The sequence below is a fragment of the Ranitomeya variabilis genome, chromosome 2, assembly GCF_051348905.1.
Source record: "Ranitomeya variabilis isolate aRanVar5 chromosome 2, aRanVar5.hap1, whole genome shotgun sequence".
Classification (NCBI taxonomy): Eukaryota; Metazoa; Chordata; class Amphibia; order Anura; family Dendrobatidae; genus Ranitomeya; species Ranitomeya variabilis.
In genome coordinates, this window is record NC_135233.1 from 1069143926 (window position 1) to 1069165105 (window position 21180).

General features: G+C 42.4%; 1 protein-coding gene across 3 annotated transcripts in view; it reads left to right on the forward strand.

Moving 5' to 3' along the window:
- Positions 1 to 21180, forward strand: part of RCAN2 (regulator of calcineurin 2) — a 73880-nt gene that overhangs the window by 20097 nt on the left and 32603 nt on the right. The window contains exon 1 of one of the 3 annotated variants that reach the window (XR_013221991.1): positions 12592 to 12806. The exons of the other annotated variants lie outside the window; for them this stretch is intronic. The gene's annotated coding sequence lies outside the window, so the exon portion shown is untranslated. Of the gene's footprint in view, positions 1 to 12591; positions 12807 to 21180 lie in introns of those variants that run through there. 3 annotated transcript variants of the gene reach the window in all.

The window sequence follows — 21180 nt, forward strand, 5'->3', positions numbered from 1 at the left end:
TGCATTTTGTTCCAGTTCACAGCTGTAGTTTCGTTACTGTGTCTGGAAAGCTCTTGTGAACGGGAATTGCCACTCTGGTGTTATGAGTTAATGCCAGAGTTTTAAAGTAATTTCTGGATGGTGTTTTTGATAGGGTTTTCAGCTGACCATGAAAGTGTCCTTTCTGTCTTCTGCTATGTAGTAAGTGGACCTCAAATTTGCTAAACCTATTTTCATACTACGTTTGTTATTTCATCTCAACTCACCGCCAATACATGTGGGGGGCCTCTGTCTCCTTTCGGGGTATTTCTCTAGAGGTGAGCTAGGACTAATATTTTCCTCTGCTAGCTTTATTTAGTCCTCCGGCTGGGCTGGGCATCTAGAATCAACGTAGGCATGCTACCCGGCCACTGCTAGTTGTGCGTTAGGTTTAGTTCATGGTCAGCTCAGTTCCCATCTTCCAAGAGCTAGTTCCTATATATGCTTATGCTATGTTCTCTTGCCATTGAGATCATGACAGTTTCTGTCTAGATGGTGTGGTTTTTTTTTGCCAAAATTATTCCATGAAGACCACTTCTGGCCAGACTTCTTCAATAGGCAGTTGTAGCTGGTTGCTGCCAGTTCTGAGCTGATGGCACTGCTGGACATCTTCCAGTTTCAAAAGGAAATAAGCATGGTGTGTCTTTCATCTGCTGCACTAAGTTTTCTTGGCCGACCACTGTATATGCGGTCCTCAACATTACCCATTCCTTGGGGCATCTTCAGTAGAGCTTAAACATCACATCTTGAAACCTCCGTCTGCTTTGAAATATTTGCTTGGAAGATGCCTTACTGATGCAGTATAACTACCTGGTGTCTTGTTGCTGTCTTCCACAACCTCACCTTTGTATTAGTTTGTCTGTTCCTCACCCAGTTTTAAGCCACCTACACTGCTGCTTCTGTTTCAGATGATGATGATGTTGTTTGAACTTGCATGTGACAATGATGATTATTATAATTCCATTTGGTATACCGGTGATTGCTTACTCATACGCCTGACAATAGTCCTAAAAATTCCCTATGTGTCTAGAATCTTTGATGCTGCTTTAAAAATGAAAAGGGTGATAAATATTAATTTTAGATTTTTATTTTTTTTTTAATTCATTTTCTATGCATTTTGTTAATTGATAAAAAATAAACTAGTAACATTTATATTTTTGAAAATATTCTTACTTTGCAGCATTTTTTTCCCCCACACCCGCCTAAAACTTTTTCACAATTTCGCACATTGTCATTTTTCTACAATATTATTGTTGCGATATACAAGGTGGATGAAAGAAGCTGAGGCGTAAGAGGACCACCACAATTATATCACTCAAGGATCCATGCTGGCGCTGCCCCCATGGTCATTTATGAGAAAACCTCTGCATACAATGCAAGTCTATGGAGATGACCGTGTGACAATGCTGCCACCTTCTGGTAGTTGCTGGAACTTTAATTTTTAGTTTTATTTTTTTTTCAGCTGGTGCATCCTATACATTACAATAAAAAACTTTTTTTTTTTTTTTTTTTTAAACGTGCATAGAAAAGTTTTAAACCCCACTCGGAAATGCCCTATTTGTGGGATTAGTTATTGTAAACCTTACCCCATTCTGGATTATCGGAAGCCAGATTATAGAACTTTTCTGCATTTCAATGGAGAATGATGCTGTAAATATTTCTCAAAGTTTAGGGCTATGTTACTTAGTATTTCCTATAGGTATGTTTGTGTGTAATTTTCTTTTTGTTTATATTAGCCACAAAGCAGAAACCAGATTTAATAACAAAAAATAGAAGGGTTTTCCACGTTTTGGCAACCTTTTTTTGGCTAAAATTCATTTTTTTTTGTAATTGTGTATAATTAATTTGCACCGTTTTCCTTATGTATGAATGAGTTAACCGAGAATCTGTCAGTGAGCTCCATTTGACAGTCCAATGGGAGAACTCATAACCCTTTTTATTTGTCATTTTGTGACCTCCTCTCAGCTGATTTATGATCACAGACCACAAAAAAAAGTGCAAAGTTTGAAATTAAATGAAATTGGAAAAATAAATTTTTAGCCCCAAAAGTGAAAAATAAAAATGTAAAAAAAAAATATGTCCCTGTGCTCCGTAAAAATGAATAGTTAAACCAGTTCAATAGGAGTTTATCATTTTTTGCTATATACTTCAATAACTTGTAAGGTTCACATTCTTTCCCGGAAACTAAGGAAAAGAAAATTATTGAAAGTTAATGTAAAAAAGCTTATAAAAATATAAAAGTTTGAATCCTCAATAAATCAGCGCATATGATAAATGCAAAAAGAAGAAAAAAAAAAAGAAAAGGTAAAATATAAAGGCCTGAATTAACATTATTCAATTATCTTTTGCATAAAAAAGGAATAAAAAGTGATCAAAATGTCCGATAATTACAGGAAAAAAAAAGTTATACAAGTCCTAGTAAGCGACTGTACAAACCACATTTTTATTACAAAAAAAAAAAAACCTTCACTAATCTATGAAAAGTATACAAGTTTGGCATCGTGTAATCGTACTAACCCAGAGAATCGTGCTGCCAGGTAATTTTTACTGAACAATAAACGCCGTAAAAAAAAGGACAAAAAACGATGTCAGAAGTACTTTTTTTTTTTTTTTTTTATTAACTCACTTAACATGGAATTATTTTCTGTTTAGTATTTTTTTTATAGTAAAGTGAATAGTGACATTCAAAACTATAGCCGATCCCACCAACAACAAGCCCTCAAATAGCAATGCTGATTGAAAAGAAGAGAAAAGAAAAGCTCAAACTTCAACATTATTAAGGGAAAATGAAATCCAAACCTACAGGGCCCTGTGTGAAAAAGTGATTGCCCCTACTCCTCCCCCAAACATAAAATAACTGAGGTTTATCACATCTTTGGGAAGCTGAGTTAAAATTCCCTAGCCACACGAAGGTCTGATTATTGCCATACCTGTTCTCAATCAAGAAATCACTTACCGTATTTTTCGGACTATAAGACGCATCGGACCATAAGACACACCCCAAATTTTGGGGTGGAAAATAGCAGAAAAAATATCTTTATACGATGGGGGTCCGTCTTATTGTCCGAATTTTAAGGTATCTTACCTGAGGGCCGGCGGTGGTACAGCGGAGTCACAGAAGGGAGGGTCCCTTCCTCAGGAATCCAGCGGCAGAAGAGGGGCAATGCTGCAGTCCCGGAGTGTGATGCTGCGGGTCCGGTGTCGGCGGTGAGGTAAAACATGGAGCAGGGTCCCTTCCTCAGGATGCCGGCGGTGGCAGAAGTTGGGCAATGCTGCAGTCCCGGGGTGTGATGCTGCGGATCATGGAGCAGGGTCCCTCAGGATGCTGGCGCCACATTTGGCGACACCGCGACCGGATGTCCACGGTGAGCAGAGCTGAATGCATCACCGGTTGGCCATGATCCAGAACCTGTGGGCTGCCGGAGGCTTCAGGAAAATGGCCGCCAGAGGCTGCACATGCGCAGATTGAGATGTCGGCGGCCATTTTCTTCAAGCCTAGTGCTGCCGAGATCTCAATCTGCGCACACACCCTTTTCCTGAAGCCTTTGGCGGCCCACGGCTTCAGGAACATGCAGGAAACAGATGATGCACTTGGCCATATTTCTGCCGCCAGGATCCTGAGGAAGGACCCTGCTCAGGTGCACTCCGCACCGCCCACCGCTGCAGCATCGCCACATCTCTGCAGCCACCGTTTCCGCTGCTACACCACTGCCGCAACCCTTGCGGTAAGCCTACATTCGTACTTTAAGAAGGACCCCCCATTTTCCTCCCAAATTTTTTTGGGAAAAAGTGCATCTTATAGTCAGAAAAATACGGTAAATAGAACCTGCATGACAAAGTGAAGTAGACCAAAAGATCCTCAAAAGCTAGACATCATGTTTCAATACAAAGAAATTCTGGAACAAATGAGAAACAAAATAGAGATCTATCAGACTGGAAAAGGTTTTAAATCCTTTTCTAAATCTTTAGGACTCCAGCGAACAACAGTGAGAGAACCATTATTCACAAATGGCGAAAACATGGATGAGTGATGAACCTTCCCAGGAGTGGCCGGACAACCAAAATTGCCCTAAGAGCGCAGCGATTATTCATCCAAGAGGTCACAAAAGACCCCACAACAACATTCAAATAACAACATTCCTCACTTGCCTCAGTTAGGGTTAGTGTTCATGACTCCACCTTAGGAAAGAGACTGGTCAAAAATTGCCTGCAGGGCAGAATTCCAAGATGAAAACCACTGCTGAGCAATAAGAAGAACATAAAGGCTCTTCTCAGTTTTTCCAGAAAACATGTTGCTGATCTCCAAGACTTTTGGTAGAATACTCTGTGGACTGGCGAGACAAAAGTTTAAAGTTTTGGAACATCCATGTCCCATTGGATCTGAAGTAGAAGTAACACAGCATTTCAGAAAAGGAACATCATGCCAACAGTAAAATATGGTGGTGGTGGTAGTGTGATGGTCTGGGGCTGTTTTACTGCTTCAGAACCTAGAAGACTTGCTGTGGTAAATGGAACCATGAATTCTGCTGTCTACCGAAAAATCCTGAAGGAGAATGTCCGGCCATCTGTTCGTGACCTCTAGCTGAAACGCACTTGGGCTATGCAGCAGGACAATGATCCAAAACACACCAGCATTCCACCTCTAAATAGCTTAAGAAAAAAAAAAAAAAGACTTTGGAGTGGCCTAGTCAAACTCCTGACCTTAATCTGATTGAGATGCTGTGGCATGACCTTTAAAAAGGCGATTCTTGCTCGGAATCCCTCCAATGTGGCTGAATTACAACAATTCTGCAAAGATGAGTGGGCCAAAATTCATCCACAGCGTTGTAAAAGACTCATTGCCAGTTACCACAAACACTTGATTGCAGTTGTTGCTTCTATGGGTGGCCCAATCAGTTATTGGGCTTAGGGGGCAATCACTTTTTCACACAGGGCCCTGTAGGTTTGGATTTCTCTTTCCCTTAATAATAAAGATCTTCATTTCTAAACTGTATTTTGTCATTACTTGCGTTATCTTTGTCTAATATTTAAATTTGTTTGGTGATCTGAAACATTTAAGTGTGAAAAACATGCAAAAGAATAGGAAGGGGGCAAACACTTTCACAGAACTCTATATGTGTGTATGTATATGTGCGCGTGCATGTGTGTATATGTGTGTATGTACACTGCTCAAAAAAATAAAGGGAACACTTGAAAAACAGAATGTAACTCCAAGCAAATCAAACTTCTGTGAAATCAAACTGTCCACTTAGGAAGCAACACTGACAATCAACTTCACATGCTGTTGTGCAAATGGAATAGACAATAGATGGAAATTATTGGCAATTATCAAGACACGCTCAATAAATCCCATAGAATCCCATCCCATTCTATCCCATAGAATGTAAGTCTGCAAGGACAGGGTCCTCTCCCCTCTGTACCAGTGTGTCACTGTAAACCTGTTTACTGTAAGAGAGGAGATCCCTCAGGAGACCATCCGCCGCCTCATCAGGAGCATGCCCAGGCATTGTAGGGCGGTCATACAGGCACGTGGAGGCCACACACAATACTGAGTATCTTTTCCTTGTCTTGAGGCATTTCCACTGAAGTTGGATCAGCCTGTAACTTAATTTTCCACTTTGATTTTGAGCATCATTCCAACTCCAGACCTCCGTGGGATATTAGTTGTGATTTACGTTGATCATTTTTAGGTTTTATTGTTCTCAACACATTCCACTATGTAATGAATAAAGATTTACAACTGGAATATTTCATTCAGTGATATCTAGGATGTGGGATTTTAGTGTTCTCTTTATTTTTTTGAGCAGTGTGTTATCTTTGTGCGTATGTGTGTATATATGTGTATGTATATAGCTTTGTATATATGAGTTTGCATATGTCTGTGGGTGTTTGTGTGGTCGTATATGTCTATATGTGTGTGGGTGTCTATGTTTGTGTATATGTGCGTGTGGTTTTTAAAAAGGTTTCAAACATTTTTAAGACCACAAAATATTACTAACATATGTTTAAAATGTCCTCTTTTCTGTAGCAATTGTTTTTATATATGGGATATACTATATATTTTTGGGGGGTTATAAACAGCGGTTTGGATTGGTGGCTTCTTTTATTATTATTTTATTCTTGTTTTATTTATTTGTTTCCTCCATGTCAAAAAAAGATCTTTGGGGAACATTATACCATTAGACCTATATCTATCTTTTTATTGCTGATTTCCCATGTCTCTATTGGCTGACAAATTACATTTACGGGGCAAATCCAACCTCCTGCCTGCACTATAGAGCTGGTGTGACACCCGGTGATCGTATGATCTGGCCCGGAGAAGGAAGCACTGCATCCTGACCTGCACACGTGGCGCTCACCCAGCGATCAGGAAGGCAGAGATGGTAATGAGCTGTCTCCGTCTTCTCATCTCTGGTTTCCCAAATGTCTGAATTCAGCCTAAACTGATGATCTCAGTACACAAATGAACCTACTTAGCTCTGCTCCATCTGACCTGAGAGTTGGCTGACGTCTTGACATTCCTAAATACAAAGGGAACACAGTTTTTTTGTGCCAAATGTGTCCTGACGTGAAACCTCCAGGGATTGCGCTTCTGCGTTCCGATGCCGGTCATGCACGCTATCACAGGGTCTCCTAAGATTTAATGGCGTCAGACGCTACTCTTGCGTTTTGAAAGCCAATGACGAAGTCCCGGTCGTCTCCTTTTGAGCGTCGCTGCTTGTGATTTCTGACAGCACAGCCGCTTTCGCCTCCCTGAAGACTTGGGAAATGTAAAAATACCTTCTGATTTATGTTGTCGTCCTTCTCAACTACCAAACCGACCACAAGGTTAAATGTTTCCTCTAGCGAAAGGTGAAGACTTCCCTGTACGGTTTTATCCTGTTTTATATATTCCCTGCCTGTCAGGAGTAGGTTGTAGATGTCGGACACTTTTTTTTTTTTTGCTTTTATGGGGTCACTTGGTCACTATGAGGTTCCCCTCTTTCCTCTGTTAGATTGCACTAACAGTCAATGACCTTTCCATACCCTCAACCACCGTAGGTGTCCAACCGGGATTCGGGATGCTCTAAGTCCACAGTCTTCCATACATGTCCCACCCCGGTCCCAGTGGTGCTACTTTCTACTGTATGGCCTACCCACTGCAGCCTGTGGGTTGCACCAGTCACCGTGCTCAAGAATGTTTCGCCTCTATGGGTCATCACAGGTTCAAACCCACTACCTTTTATGCTCCTTTGACTAGTATGATCATTGAGAACTACAGACAATAACCTTTGCCACAGTACCCCTCACAGCACACCTCTTCCTCCTCCTCCTGTACAATGACTGATAACACCTCTATATACAGTAGATAACACAGGATCCACCATTCACAATAGGTGATGTCACAGCTCACCTCCTCCTCCTCCTGTACAATGACTGATAACACCTATATACAGTAGAGAACACAGGATCCACCAATCACAATAAGTGATGTCACAGCTCACTTCCTCCTCCTGTACAATGAGTGATAACACCTCTATATACAGTAGATAACACAGGATGCACCATTCACACTAGATGTCACAGCTCACCTCCTCCTGTACAATGACTGATAACACCTCTGTATACAGTAGATAGCACAGGATCCACCATTCACAATAGGTGATGTCACAGCTCGCCTCCCCCTCCTCCTCCTGTACAATGACTGATAACTCCTCTATATACAGTAGATAACACAGGATCCACCATTCACAAAGGTGATGTCACAGCTCACCTCCTCCTCCTGTACAATGACTGATAACACCCCTATATACAGTAGATAACCCAGGATCCACCATTCACAATAGGTGATGTCACAGCTCACCTCCTCCTCCTGTCACAATCACCTGTGCCCTTGCATGCTCAGAAACAAATGTGGTCCGAGTCCGCCTATTGCTGCTAATGTGCATCTGCAAACAGGAAGTTGAGGTCTAATATTAGTCCTAGTGGCCAATGTGAAAATTGCATTTTTTGGTCATTTCTTTTTGAGATATAATTTGTGATTTGAAAAATAATAAAAAGGGCTTTATTAAACAGTTTTATAATATATTTATCATATAATCAAATTTGAATATTAAGTAATTTATTGATTACACATTTTTGTTTGATGACCTGCCCAATCAGTGCTTTACACAGACAAGCCCATTGATTTACATAAGGGCTGTGTAATGCCTCATTTTTCCAGTGGAAGCGCTGCAGAGAAGTTGAACACCTTCTGCTGAGTTCTGGCTGATCACTGGGGATCTAGTGATCTGCATATGTAAGAAAAAAGGATTTTGCACAGAAAATGTCTCAATAACATATGTCTGTGAGTTTTACAAAGATAGCTGTAAACAGTGTATAGTGTATATATGTTATCAGTTACTCATAGCTCTGTGATCCGAGTGAAAATTGTAATACGTCTGATATAAAAATGACATGCACATTTCTTTTATCATAAAAAATTACTTGATATGTTCCCCTTAATCATTATTTAACAAACGCTTCTGCAACTTTATACAACCTCCAGTAACCTGGGGAAGGGAATACAACAGCTTTTCCTCATGTTATCACCCTCTTTACCAATCACAGGCTCTCTCTGTCATCTCCCTCTTTTATAACCTGCAGTAACCTGGAGAAGGAGTTACAGGAGCTTTTCCTCATGTTATCATCTTCTTACCAATCACAGGCTGTTTAGATAATTTTCCTCTTTTACAACCTACAGTAGCATGGTGAATGAGATACAAGAGCTTTTCCTCATGTTATCACCCTCTTACCAATCACAGGCTCTTTCTGTCATCTTCCTCTTTTGAACCTGGAGAGATACAGGAGCTTTTCCTCATGTTATTACCCTCTTGCCAATCACAGCCTGTTTCTGTAATCTCCCTCTTTTACAGCCTCCAGTAACATGGGGAAGGAGATACAGGAGCTTTTCCTCATGTTATCACCCTCTTACCAATCACAGGCTCTTTCTGTCATCTTCCTCTTTTATAACCTGCAGTAACCTGCAGAGATACAGGAGCTTTTCCTCATGTTATTACCCTCTTGCCAATCACAGCCTGTTTCTGTCATCTCCCTCTTTTACAGCCTCCAGTAACATGGGGAAGGAGATACAGGAGCTTTTCCTCTTGTTATCACCCTCTTACGAATCACAGTCTGTTACTGTAATCTTCCACTGTTACAGCTTCCAAGGATCACAGGAACATTTCTTCTTGTTACCAGTCCCATTCCAGTAAAATTTCTTCCCTTATTATCCCCTACAAATAAAACACTTGCCAACTCAGACTCAAGTGATTATCGAGATCTGATTGGTGAACATTATAATCTATTTAGATCTGATGAAAATGTGATGTTAGATATAGACATAAAGGACACGTATAAACTTTTATCTTTAGGAAGTGTTCTGGGTCCAAGGCTCTGCTTTGGTAAGATGGCTAAAATAGTAGCAAACTCCCAGATGTGAAAAGTATATGATCTGTATAATACAGATACGCATGCCGGGAATCACTTGAGTCTGAGTCGGCAATTGTTTTACCACATCCAAATACATTCTATTGTGGAAATTTCTGTTTGTGAAGACTAGCATCTCCGCAAGAGAAATTGTCATGTTGCGGATTTGAAAGACGCTCTGCATGTCAGTGTCCGCGGGTGATCCGCAGGTGCACATAGATGCACAAAGGACAAGGGATTTCTAGAAATCCAATCCACTATGCTGTAACATCTGGCCAATGCATGTTTGACTATGCATTGATGTTTTTGACGCAGCAAATCGTGACCCTGGCAATGTACTCTTAATGAGCCTTGCTACATGACGGGATAAAAGCTAAACCAGATACTCTATTACCGGACGTGTTTCGGGTTGTTTGCCCCTCCTCAGTGCAAAGCATGAGATCTGATTTGGCTGTATAAGAGGCCTGTGGCTGGGATCTAAGGAGTAATGTGTCTCCTTGTGGAGAGTGACATGCCTGATATACCAATGTAACGAGACTTATACTCCATGCAGTGCTGCTCTGGGAAATTAAATATGCAAATTGCCTGTTCAAAAAGGGGAAAAAAAGGAAGAGGACTAAAACTCCAATGCCGCTAACCGGAAGTAGCAATCCTAAAAGCCAATATTGACCCTTTAACAAGCCAGAGTCGGAGGTCTCTTATACAGCCAAATCTAATTTCTTGTTTTGCACTAAGAAGGGGCAAACACCCTGAAACACGTGTCTGCAAATAGAATATCTGGTTATCCTAATTCATGTGGCAAGGCTCGTTCAAAGCAGGGCCGTGAAGTCGGTAAACCAAACCATCGACACTGACTCCTCCATTTCCCTAACTTCTGACTCTACGACTCAGACTCCACAGCACTGGTCACTGCTGAGCATGTACGTAAAGTGCAGCACAGATTCATCTCAACAAAAAGCCGAGATCCTTAGATCAGGAACAGAACAGACATTTATAGGACATTTCATAACTTTCACAAATTTACTGTGAAAACATGTACAGCACTGAACCCAATTTATTATATATTTTAGGAGTCGGAATCGGTCCATTTTATACCGACTCCGACTCCACAGCCCTGGTTAAAGGGTCGATATTGACTTTAGGATTGCTTCCTCCATTTTGTGGCATTAGCGTTCTAATCCTCTTCCTCTTTGAAAAGACAGTTTGCATATTTAATTTCCTAGAGGAGCATTGCACGGCCTATAAGTCTCCTTACTCTGGCATTTCATGCATGTCACCCTCCACAAGGAGAAATGTTAGCCGTTAAAACAGGATTTTTCCTCACCCTGCCGTACTTACTGTTGGTTATATCTGGTGCAGAACTTCACATTTTTTATTGGCTCTTCCCCACGTCTTTCTTCTTCCGTGAGAGCGGTCCCCATTGCATTCACGGTGATAACAGCTGACGTTCTTTGTTGAGCAGCCGCGTACTCAGCTCTTTACTGTGTGCTGATGAATTTGCTGTGGGTTCGAGAAGCAATTAACCTTTCTGCCAGCTGAGAAGGCGCAGTGCCCTTTTCTGGGCTTAACAACTCCGAGCAATGTACCGTACGTGAGCGGCTTTCAGTTGCCACTTGTTCACCATTGATAACGAGCGGTATATACAGGAATCGGGTGGGGGATGGATCGTCGCTCATTTTTATTGCCTCCTGGGCTTTCAGTAATAAGTCTTATGCTAATACTTTACTGATTTGTAATTTTGTATTGTTTTATGCTGCCTTTCTGTCGGCTCTCAGGCGGATCGACCTTCCCCTTATGTGGGGTATTATAGAAAATACCACAATTTAGTGTGGCTCATAGAAACAATTAGAGCTGTGACGCCAAAACAGCTCTGTCCTGTGAAGGCATGGAGTCCATAAGATCTCTGGAAGTGTTCTGTGGTATCTGGCAGTAAGTCATTAGCAGCAGATCATTTAAAACGACCCTGTTATTTGTGCAAAAAAAAAATGTAGTTAAATACTTTATAAAAATCCCTGAGCTTCCCCGATTCGGCTGCACTTTTCCATTTTACGGTGCGTCACTCCATTGCAAAGATATTAGCATTTGTTGCATTTGGAGCGCAGTATGTGAAACCTCTGCTCTGCTGTCCAACTGGGCGTTTCTTCAGAGTCTTCTCTGGGGGCGTGCCCTTTCACTCCCTCTCAGACACAGCCAATCACAGCTCGGCAGCTGATCTATCTTCTCTGATTATTGTGGTTTTTTTTATGCATTTGCCCTTTTATCTAATGTATTTTTTTTTGTGCAGATGATTATTTTAGCACAGAAAATCTTTGATTTTGAATTTAAAGAGAATCTGTCAGCAGGATTTCTTTCCCCAAAATATTTGAGTATGTAGCTCTTTCAGAGATAAGTCCAGCAATATCTTTACATGGCCAGTCCGTTCCTCCATGACTAAGAAATCATATTTTGAATTGACATGCACATGAGGCTGAAGAGCTATGGTAGATCTGAAGCCTCTGTCACTCCAGCTCTATTCCCCGCCCACTACTGCCTCCTCTTGCTTGACTGATTTCTCCTTTGCCTGAAGTCACACAGTATATAGGCTTTCAGTCAAGCAAGAGGAGGTTCCACAGGGCGGGGAATAGAGCCGGAGTGACAGAGGCTTCAGATCTACCATAGCACTTCAGCCTTATTTGCATATAAATTAAAATGCTGATTTCTCAGTAATGGAGAAACGGACTGGCCATATAAAGGTATTGCTGGAAATGTCTTTTAAAGAGCTACATGCTCATATAAATAGTATTGGGAGTGAAATCCTGCTGACAGATTCCCCTTAAAGACACAACCGCGTTTTCTTTTACATGCATTTTTTTTTCATGCTCGCCACAGAAAACTATACGGAATAAACACCCCCCAAAAAATGCACAGCTCCACAGCGTCTTTACATTGCTATTCCCCGGCATTGTTTGATGTGCCCCCTGGCACGGAGTGGCCGCAGTCAGGTCGGAGCTGCCCTGTTGGTGGCCGGCGAGGATTGATCTGACCCCTTAGTACATAGTCGCATTGTGTTTGCTCCGCTGCACTGCCTGCAGATAAAAGGCTTCAGAGAATAGATGAGGCTTATGTCAGCGCTGCCGGTGATGTCACTGCTGGGCGAGAGCCGGGCTGCTGTGTGATCACAAGGCAGAGAGCGGCACGGCTGCACCAACCCCCTGCACGCTCCGGAGCCCGAGGACCTGCCGACCCCAATATTGCCCTTATAACCCAGGGGGGACATGCCGGTCCGTACTGTGGACTTCGATATCACCGCATTGGTGGCGTGTGTGGCAGACATGGAGGTATTCACCAACCACAGCGTACAGGTAAGTCCTGACAATGTGTTCACCCCGACCGTCCATACTGCGGGGTCACACATCATGGACGCACCTCTACCCCTTCCCTAACCCTTTCCCACCCCCTTGGTTGGACTTGATGGACATGTGTCTTGCTACAACCGTTCTGTGTAAGGATGTAATGTAAGGATGTAGCAGAGCCGAGTGTGCCGGATATCGTCTGCTATGTTAGTGTCTGAGTGCAACACATGGAGGTGTCAGGACGGACAAACTCACCTCTGCTACATCGGTACATCCGATGAAGTGAACTTTTTTGGAGGCGGAAAAGGAGGAGTCGTTTCTTTGTTTTTTCTTAGAACTTTCTGGATGGTCCCAGCATAGTGCATTACATATGGGTTGTCATGTCTTGCTGGGACTGTTGGTCCTCCATCGGGGATACATATGAAATGATCTATCTATCTAACATCTATCTATTTATCTATCATCTATCTATTATCTATCTATTATCTATCTATCTATCTATCTATCTATTATCTATCTATCTATCTATCTATCTATCTATTATCTATCTATCTATCATCTATCTGTCTATCTATCTTATGTATCTGTTTCGTTCCATCAATACTAGTCATTGATGTTATTCTAGCATTATGTTCGGCCCCCCATGGCCTCCGTTTTGGGGTCCTACTCTAGTGTCCTGATGTGTGCAGCCTCTCGTACAGGTCCCAGTATCTGCCATATATTGATTCCTGTGATTCACGTCTGCCCACTTCTTGCTCTTTGCTTCCACGCTCGATGTAGTCACAATGGCCGGACTCCAGGTGACGATCCTCCATTTCTCTGGATATTTCCGGCGTGAAATAAAACTAAATATATGTTTAAGCTGTTCCTAATGAATGCGTGTGACATGGCGGCTGTGGCCCCGGTGCGGGCGTACTCTGGTTGTGTCATGCGCCTCCTCACCCCATGACATGTATGATAATTACTCTGCAGCTCCTGGAGATAATCGTACGGGGCGAGGATAAGATCAGAATATACCTGCACCAGTGGCCGCCATTATCTACATCACAGGTCCGCGACGCTCCCTGTCCTGCAGAATCAGGACTGTATTACTGGGAGACGTAGTGTATCAGGCTGGCAGAGTTTCGAGGAGAACGAGAGTGTTTTGCCGTATGGGTATGATCACACATCGCGTTTTTGCTGCAGTTTTTTTTTTCCAATGAAAAATGTAGCATTTTACTGTTCCGGCAAAGTGAGTGAAATTTCTGAAATGTTAATTTCTCCCTTGCAGATTTGATGCAGTTTCATGTCTGCAGCATGTCCATTATTTCAGCATTTTTCACCTATTCTAATGACTCGGGGGGGGGGGGGGAAGAATGTAAAAAAAAAAAAAAAAGGCTCAAACATGAACACGAAACTGCAGGTTTTTGATGCAGCGTTTTTCCTGCCAAGAGACACGTTTCTGATGCAGAAATGTGGGCAACAAACACTTAACGTGTGCACATGCCCTACATGTGTTATGATGATCCTGATTCCGGTCCATCCAGAAAACTGCAATGGTGTCCTCACCCGCCACTGAAGATTACTAGATAAATGACCGTTTACACTTTTCAGCACACTATCTAGAACAGGGGTGGGCAATTTATTTTCCGGAGGGGCCACATAAGAAACCGTGACGGTTGTAGAGGCTGAAAAACTGGGCTGAAATTAATTCTGTTAATGTTAATGTACCGTAATTGTATCACCTAATACTGAGCAGAATGAAGTCTGGAGACTACTACTGCGAGTATGTGTTACCATAGGGCTTATTGTAACCTGTATTCTTACCTGTGGCAGGGAATCAACTCTGCTGCCTTATTATAGTGAACTAGATGGTGGCCCGATTCTAACGTATCGGGTATTCTAGAATATGTATGGCCACGTAGTATATTGCACAGCCCACGTAGTATATAGCAATGTGGGCATCATATCCCTGTTAAAAAAAGAATTAAAATAAAAAATCTACATATATAATTGTCTAAGGGGTACTTCCTTCCTTTCTGTCCTCAACTTCCGTAACGGAAATCCCGCGTATCTGATTGGTCTCGGCAGCTGCCTGTCATGGCTGCTGCGACCAATCAGCGACGGGCACAGTCCAATTAGTCCCTCCGCATCGGGTATTCTAGAATATGCATGTCCACGTAGTATATTGCCCAGCCACATAGTATATTGGCCATTCACGTAGTATGTTGCCCAGCCACGTAGTATATTGCCCAGCCACATAGTATATTGGCCATTCACGTAGTATGTTGCCCAGCCACGTAGTATATTGCCCAGCCACGTAGTTTATTGCCCAGTCACGTAGTATATTGACATTGATTGTAGTATATTCTAGGAGACAAGGGCATAGGGGATTGGCGTTAAGGTGAGTATAATGTTTTTTTATTTGAATATGTATGTAATTATTTTCCTTTTTTAAACTGTGAGCACAGGCGTCGGCTGATGAGACTACGTCTCCCATCAGCGGCACCTGCTGTCACTGTTATCAGTGACAGCAGACGTAGGCTGATGGGAGGAGTAGTCTCATCAGGCCACACCTGCAGTAAGCTTTTTACCACATGTCACCGCTGCGGGTCACAGTCACAGCTGCGGGGTTACGCTGACATCTGACAGCATGATGCACAGCTCCCTGACAATCTTACCGGCGGTAGCGTTACTGCGATACTATGGAAATCCTGAAAACATGATCTGTTGGGGGCCGTAAGGGCCAAACTTTGGGAATCACAGTTCTTTATGGACAGCAGGAAGGACGCCATGCAGATACCATGCACCAAATATAAGCTAAAATGAAAATAATCTGAGGACTAAAGTTGTATGATGATGCCCATCTGTAGTGTGCTTTGTTGTTGTGCTTTATAGCATTGTTTAGCCTTGCCGGTGGCATTCACCTGGTTATTAGCAGTTTTCTGATATTGGCCCCTTACCTCCTGACCCTGCCCGTCCTGTCAACAAAACGAAAGGCTTCATGTAAGTATCTAGACATGGCAAACACCTTCATTTTTCGTCCTCTACATTGTGGACAACAGTTTCTTAGAAGTGAAGATTCCCTTTAATTGCTGCTGATGCCATGGCTTATAATTAGCGTGCCGCAATCTTATTTTAATGAAGTGATTAGGAGCGTGCTCAGTGAGGCCGTCCTTTGATTAGTCGTTTTTTATTATTATTTATGCTGCAATCAGTGACCGTCATGCAGCCGTATTACCATCCAGAAGATGGCGTCCGTCCGCGCGTCCTCCCTGCTCCGTCTCCAGCACACGGCTGTTTTCCTATATGATGCATATGGATATATTTACTGTTTCTATATTGTCCCCTCCTGTGAGTCTCATGTATAAATTACGGACTTTTAGACCTATTTCATGCAGAAACATACAGGATACATGCACATAGACACATACACATTACATGTACACAAACATGTACAGCATTGTGCAAAAGTTTTAGGCAGGTGAGGAAAAAATTGCTGCAAGTTTTTAAAAATAGAAGTGTTAATAGATTATTTTTAACAATCAACGAAATGCAAATCGAAGGAGCAAAAAGAGAAAACTAAATGGAATCAGTATTTGGTGACCGCCCTATGACGTCATCTGTTCTTCTCGGAACTTGTGGCTTACTCAGTGTTTGAAGGTTCTCTGCAGGGAGGTTGGTTCCAAACATCTTGGAGAACTGACCCCAGATCTTCTGTGTATGAGGCTTGTGCGGATCCTTCTGTCTCTACATGTGATCCCAGAACTACTGGATGATGTGAGATCAGGGCTCTGCGGGGGCCGGGTCATCACTCCCAGGACTCTTTGTCCTTAGTAAGTACACACATAGCCATATTGGTGCTGATTAAAATGATACCTGCGGTGAAGAAATCCGTCTTGTGGTTTTTGTGTGATCTTTGTGTGAAGTTTTGATGTAAGGATACCTTCGCGCCTCGCGGCGGGCTGTGGGCAGGGTCTTTTCTTGGTGCTCTGGTCACTTATTCATCCTCCTTTTGAATGACCGGTCTCTGATCCGTCAGTAACCTGCCGCCTATTTTACTTTGCACACCCTCTCTTCCCTTGGTGATAGAGGTAGCAGGAGGGACTAGGAGGGGGTTGTATATAGATCTCCACTGTGGAGAGGGGAGAAAGCTTGTGTGGTTTCAGGAAGGAGGTGGTGTGGCATACAAATCAGCAGTGTTGAGGGAAGAAAGTATATACAGTGGTTTTGAGAGCAGAGAAAACAGGCTATGGATGTTTCCACAAGAGAAAATCTGAAACTTGGATCAGGCTGAATGGGTCTGAAAATGAATGCAGATTGTAGACTAAAACTTTGTGAAATTTTATTAACTAAAGGCAACCACTAAGGCCAACCCGAGAAAGTCACATCTCCGAGTTATCCCCTTTGTTCATAATCTGCACATGCGTCACCCACTGCGCGAGATGTTTTGAGCAGCGGTGATATATTTCTTCTCTTTTGAATTTTGAGGAACTTTTCTTGGCAGCTGGCACTGACCTTCTGTAGGTCATCAAAGATTGGGATATGGCGACCATTCCGACCACTCAACAAAAGTGTCAGGTGTCACATTACGTTCCACAAGTTTCTCCCTTTTTATTCTGCGGATCGACATGTCCTACTTTGCTCATTTATTTGGATCAAACTCGCGAAGAAATTCACTTTTTAATCTGATGCAAATTAGGCCTGCAAGTGCACTGGGTGGGCATATCGGTGCACTTGTGGTCTTTGGTTCCTGTTTATCGCTCCTCACCAGTGCCGTACTCGCTTCTTGACTGACAGGAGAGCAGAGATGACGTCCTTCACCAGAGCCTCTGTCTCCGATGTCAATCAAGAAGTGGGTGCCGCGCCGCAGTGGGGATGCAAAGAGGAGCTGAGGACCACAAGTGCGCTCATACACCCACTAGTGCACTTGCAGGCCTAATTTGCATAGGGTCAGAACATTAATTTTGGGGTTTTTTAGCCCTGGATAACAGCTGAACGGGTATTGTTGGAAATGTGTTTCCCTTTCCTATCCTGCAGAACCTCGGATTTCATATGTATATTATTAATGACAGTTTCCCTTTAAAAAAAAAAAGTATAAAGGGCTCCCTTTATAAGTACGTAAATGCCATCCAGAGAAGAGCTGTGAGTTTCTTTAACCCCATTACCATGACTCTTGGCCCATTTATTCACCATATTGCTTGATATCCATGTAGATAAGATCAATAAGAATTATAAATCTTGCAGTTCTCACATTGGCCACTACGATTAATTTAGACTCTAACTTCCTGTTGTTTCAGGAAACAACACATGTACATTAGCAGCAGTGAACAGAATTTGACCCTGTCTTTTTTACTTACACATCTAAAGAGGGCATGCAAAGATCATTGTGTAGGGAGCAGAGTCAGCTGCGAAGTCGCCCGTTGTGATTGTTGGATTGTTTTAGGAAACACTTGCATATTAGCTGCAATGAACATAACTTGACCTTGTCTTTTGTATTGAAGCATCTAAAGAGCGTGTGCAAAGATCATTGTGATGGGAGGGGAAGCAGGGGAGACTGTGACATTCCCTGTTTTGATTGTTGGATTGTGTTAGGAAACAACAGATATATATTATCTACAGTGAACAGAACCCGACCCTATGCTTTGTATTGAAGCATCTAAAGAGCAAGTGCAAAGGTCATTATGAAGGGAGGGGGAGCAAAGGAAACTGTGACATTGCCTGTTTTGATTGTTGGATTGTTTTAGGAAAAACAGATATATATTAGCTCCAATGAACAGAATCTGACCCTATCTTTTGTATTGAAGCATCTAAAGAGCGTGTGCAAAGGTCATTGTGAAGGGAGGGAGAGCAGGGTCAATTGTGACATCACCGATTGGTGGATCCTGTGTTATCAGCTGTGTATAGAGGACTAACCTGTCATTGCCATCCTGGCTCTGATGATAAGGAACCTGCTGTAAACTCATTTTTAAAGGTCAGGAAGTCTAATAAAGCCTCAGCGGCCAGTGTGAAAACTGCAAGATTTCTAATTTTATAATTTACAGGGGTTTGACCTCATCGCTATCTGATCGGTGGGGGCGCAACTTCTGTTAACGGTGCCAGTGGCGGCCAGAATTGCTCATTTGCGGAGCTGAACAGCGGCCGCGGCTGGGTACTCCATGTCCGCTCCCCATTCGAATGAATAGAATTGATATAAAATGATAGGACTTCAATGTCAAAGTCCCAGACAATCCCTCGAATAAAAGATTGTGATATTAAAAAACACAGTCAAAATAAAAAATATGTTTAAGACAAACACCTGTCTGCTGCGCCTCACCCGCCACTGCTGCTTCATCACTTCTTGCCATTGCAGTTAATAAGCATGTGATTATCCCCTTATGCGTTCTTACAAGCCGGGCTGGTTTCTCCATGGGTGATTGTCCCTACCAGCATCTATAGTGAAAGGAAAAAGAGCCGAGCAGCAAACGGTTCTGGAATACAAATGGCCAGATTAGGACATTTTCCTCGGATCACACGCATCAAGGTTTCATATTGTTACCATAGCGATAGAACATTCACGTTGGACGGAATGATGATTGCTTCATTGATACAATTGACCACGCAGATTAATAAGGCCTGAGCGGCACAATATCTGCCATGCGTTGCCGCATGCCTTCAGATGGTGTGTGGGCTTCATGGATAAGACTACATCAGCAAATTCTAGAATGGATCTGACATTTTTTTATGTCCTTAATTTCGTAATATAGTTTTCTAGAAGCTTCATGTCCCCAGTATAGTCATAGATAAAAGACACAATTCTGGCTGCCTTCAGCCACCACTAGGGGGAGACTATGAGTTTACTGAATACTGTATATACATATAATACAAGTGGATAACAGTATGCAGTAAGCTATTATGCTCCCCCTAGTGGTGACTGCAAACAGGAAAAATTGTACCACCTATCTAATGATTAAAACATGGTGTTACAAGATTGAAGATTTTCTTAAAAGGGAATTTGTCAGCAAGTTTTTGCTATGTTGTCTGAGAGCAGCATAATGTAAGTGCTGATTCCAATTGGATCAATTACTGAGCTGCTTGCTGGCATTTTTACAGAATCTCTGTTACGATGCAGATGTAGCAGTGCTCAAATGCTGAGCACTGTGCAACCACACTGATTGACAGTTGTCTGTGTACACTGTTGTTGTAGAAAACATTAAAATCCATAACCAATCTCCAGGGAGGGGGCATTCACCCCCCTCCTCTCTCACACAGAATCTCTCAAGGAGAAAAGAGCTTACCATCTAAACCTTTTTGAAGTAGAATTGCACAGTTGACATATGGGAAGTGAGGAAATGATGAATGGCTGAGAAGTGAAAAAACAAATTAAGACTCCCCACAGAGTACAGGTAATTAAACAGAAAAGATCTTTTCTGAGGTCCAGATTATAAAGGGACATGTGTTTGCATGTAGATGGAGAAGTGGAGAAGTCTCTTTTGAGCCCAGGAAGCATATCCTGCTTTGAAAGGAAACATTACATCTTCAGCCATTCGGTTTGGTGCCGATGGGAAGTTATGAATATTGAGGTTTGTATAGATCCGATATTGATGGGACGTGCATTTTAAACTTCAGGACTAATAGGGGAAGAATATGAATATTTTTTCATAACTGTGACATATGCCTAAAAGCATATGCAAATCAATAGTGACCAGATAGCTGAAGCAGCCATGCTTTGTTTCCTATCTATGGAAAGCTAAAAATCGCAGTAAAAATATGACGGTGATATCGAACTCCTTTGATCGTCAGGAGTGAAGATATTGTGAATGTTGCGAATATCATAATCTTCTGAAACTGAAGCCACATCCCATGACCAGCCCTTTGAGTCATCAATGCGAGGTGTGTGGGTAAAACTTGGTGTGTCCAATGCTAAGGAAGATACATATCAGTGTAGGCGTGATCAACCTTAACCAGACTTCTTCAAAAGGATTGCTTCCATCCACTAAGCTGAGCCATCTCATTGTCCAGCCTCCTGCTGCATGGCATGTTGCCACGCTGTCATGATATGTACTTTTTTTCCCTGTCCTGTATTTTGTATAATATGTCATGTTGTGGTGCGACTTCTCTTTGGTTGTATTTACTGTACACTTTGCAATGTCATGGGATGTATGTAACTTAACCTGTCTCCTTTCCCCAATACTTGCAGCCCTAAGCTATAATGTAATTAAGCTTTGTCAACACCACTAGTGACGGAATAGCCATTCTTCCTCACAGCAGGTGGCTAGTCAAATGCACATACTGGATAGACTAAGCAGAGCCGACCAGTCTAGAATCTTCTGGTGGACCCAACCATTGAATAGAAGGTGTGACCCCTACCCCCTTCATGGGCTGATCCCAGGAGCTCAGACAATCCATTCTTATTTTTGAGATC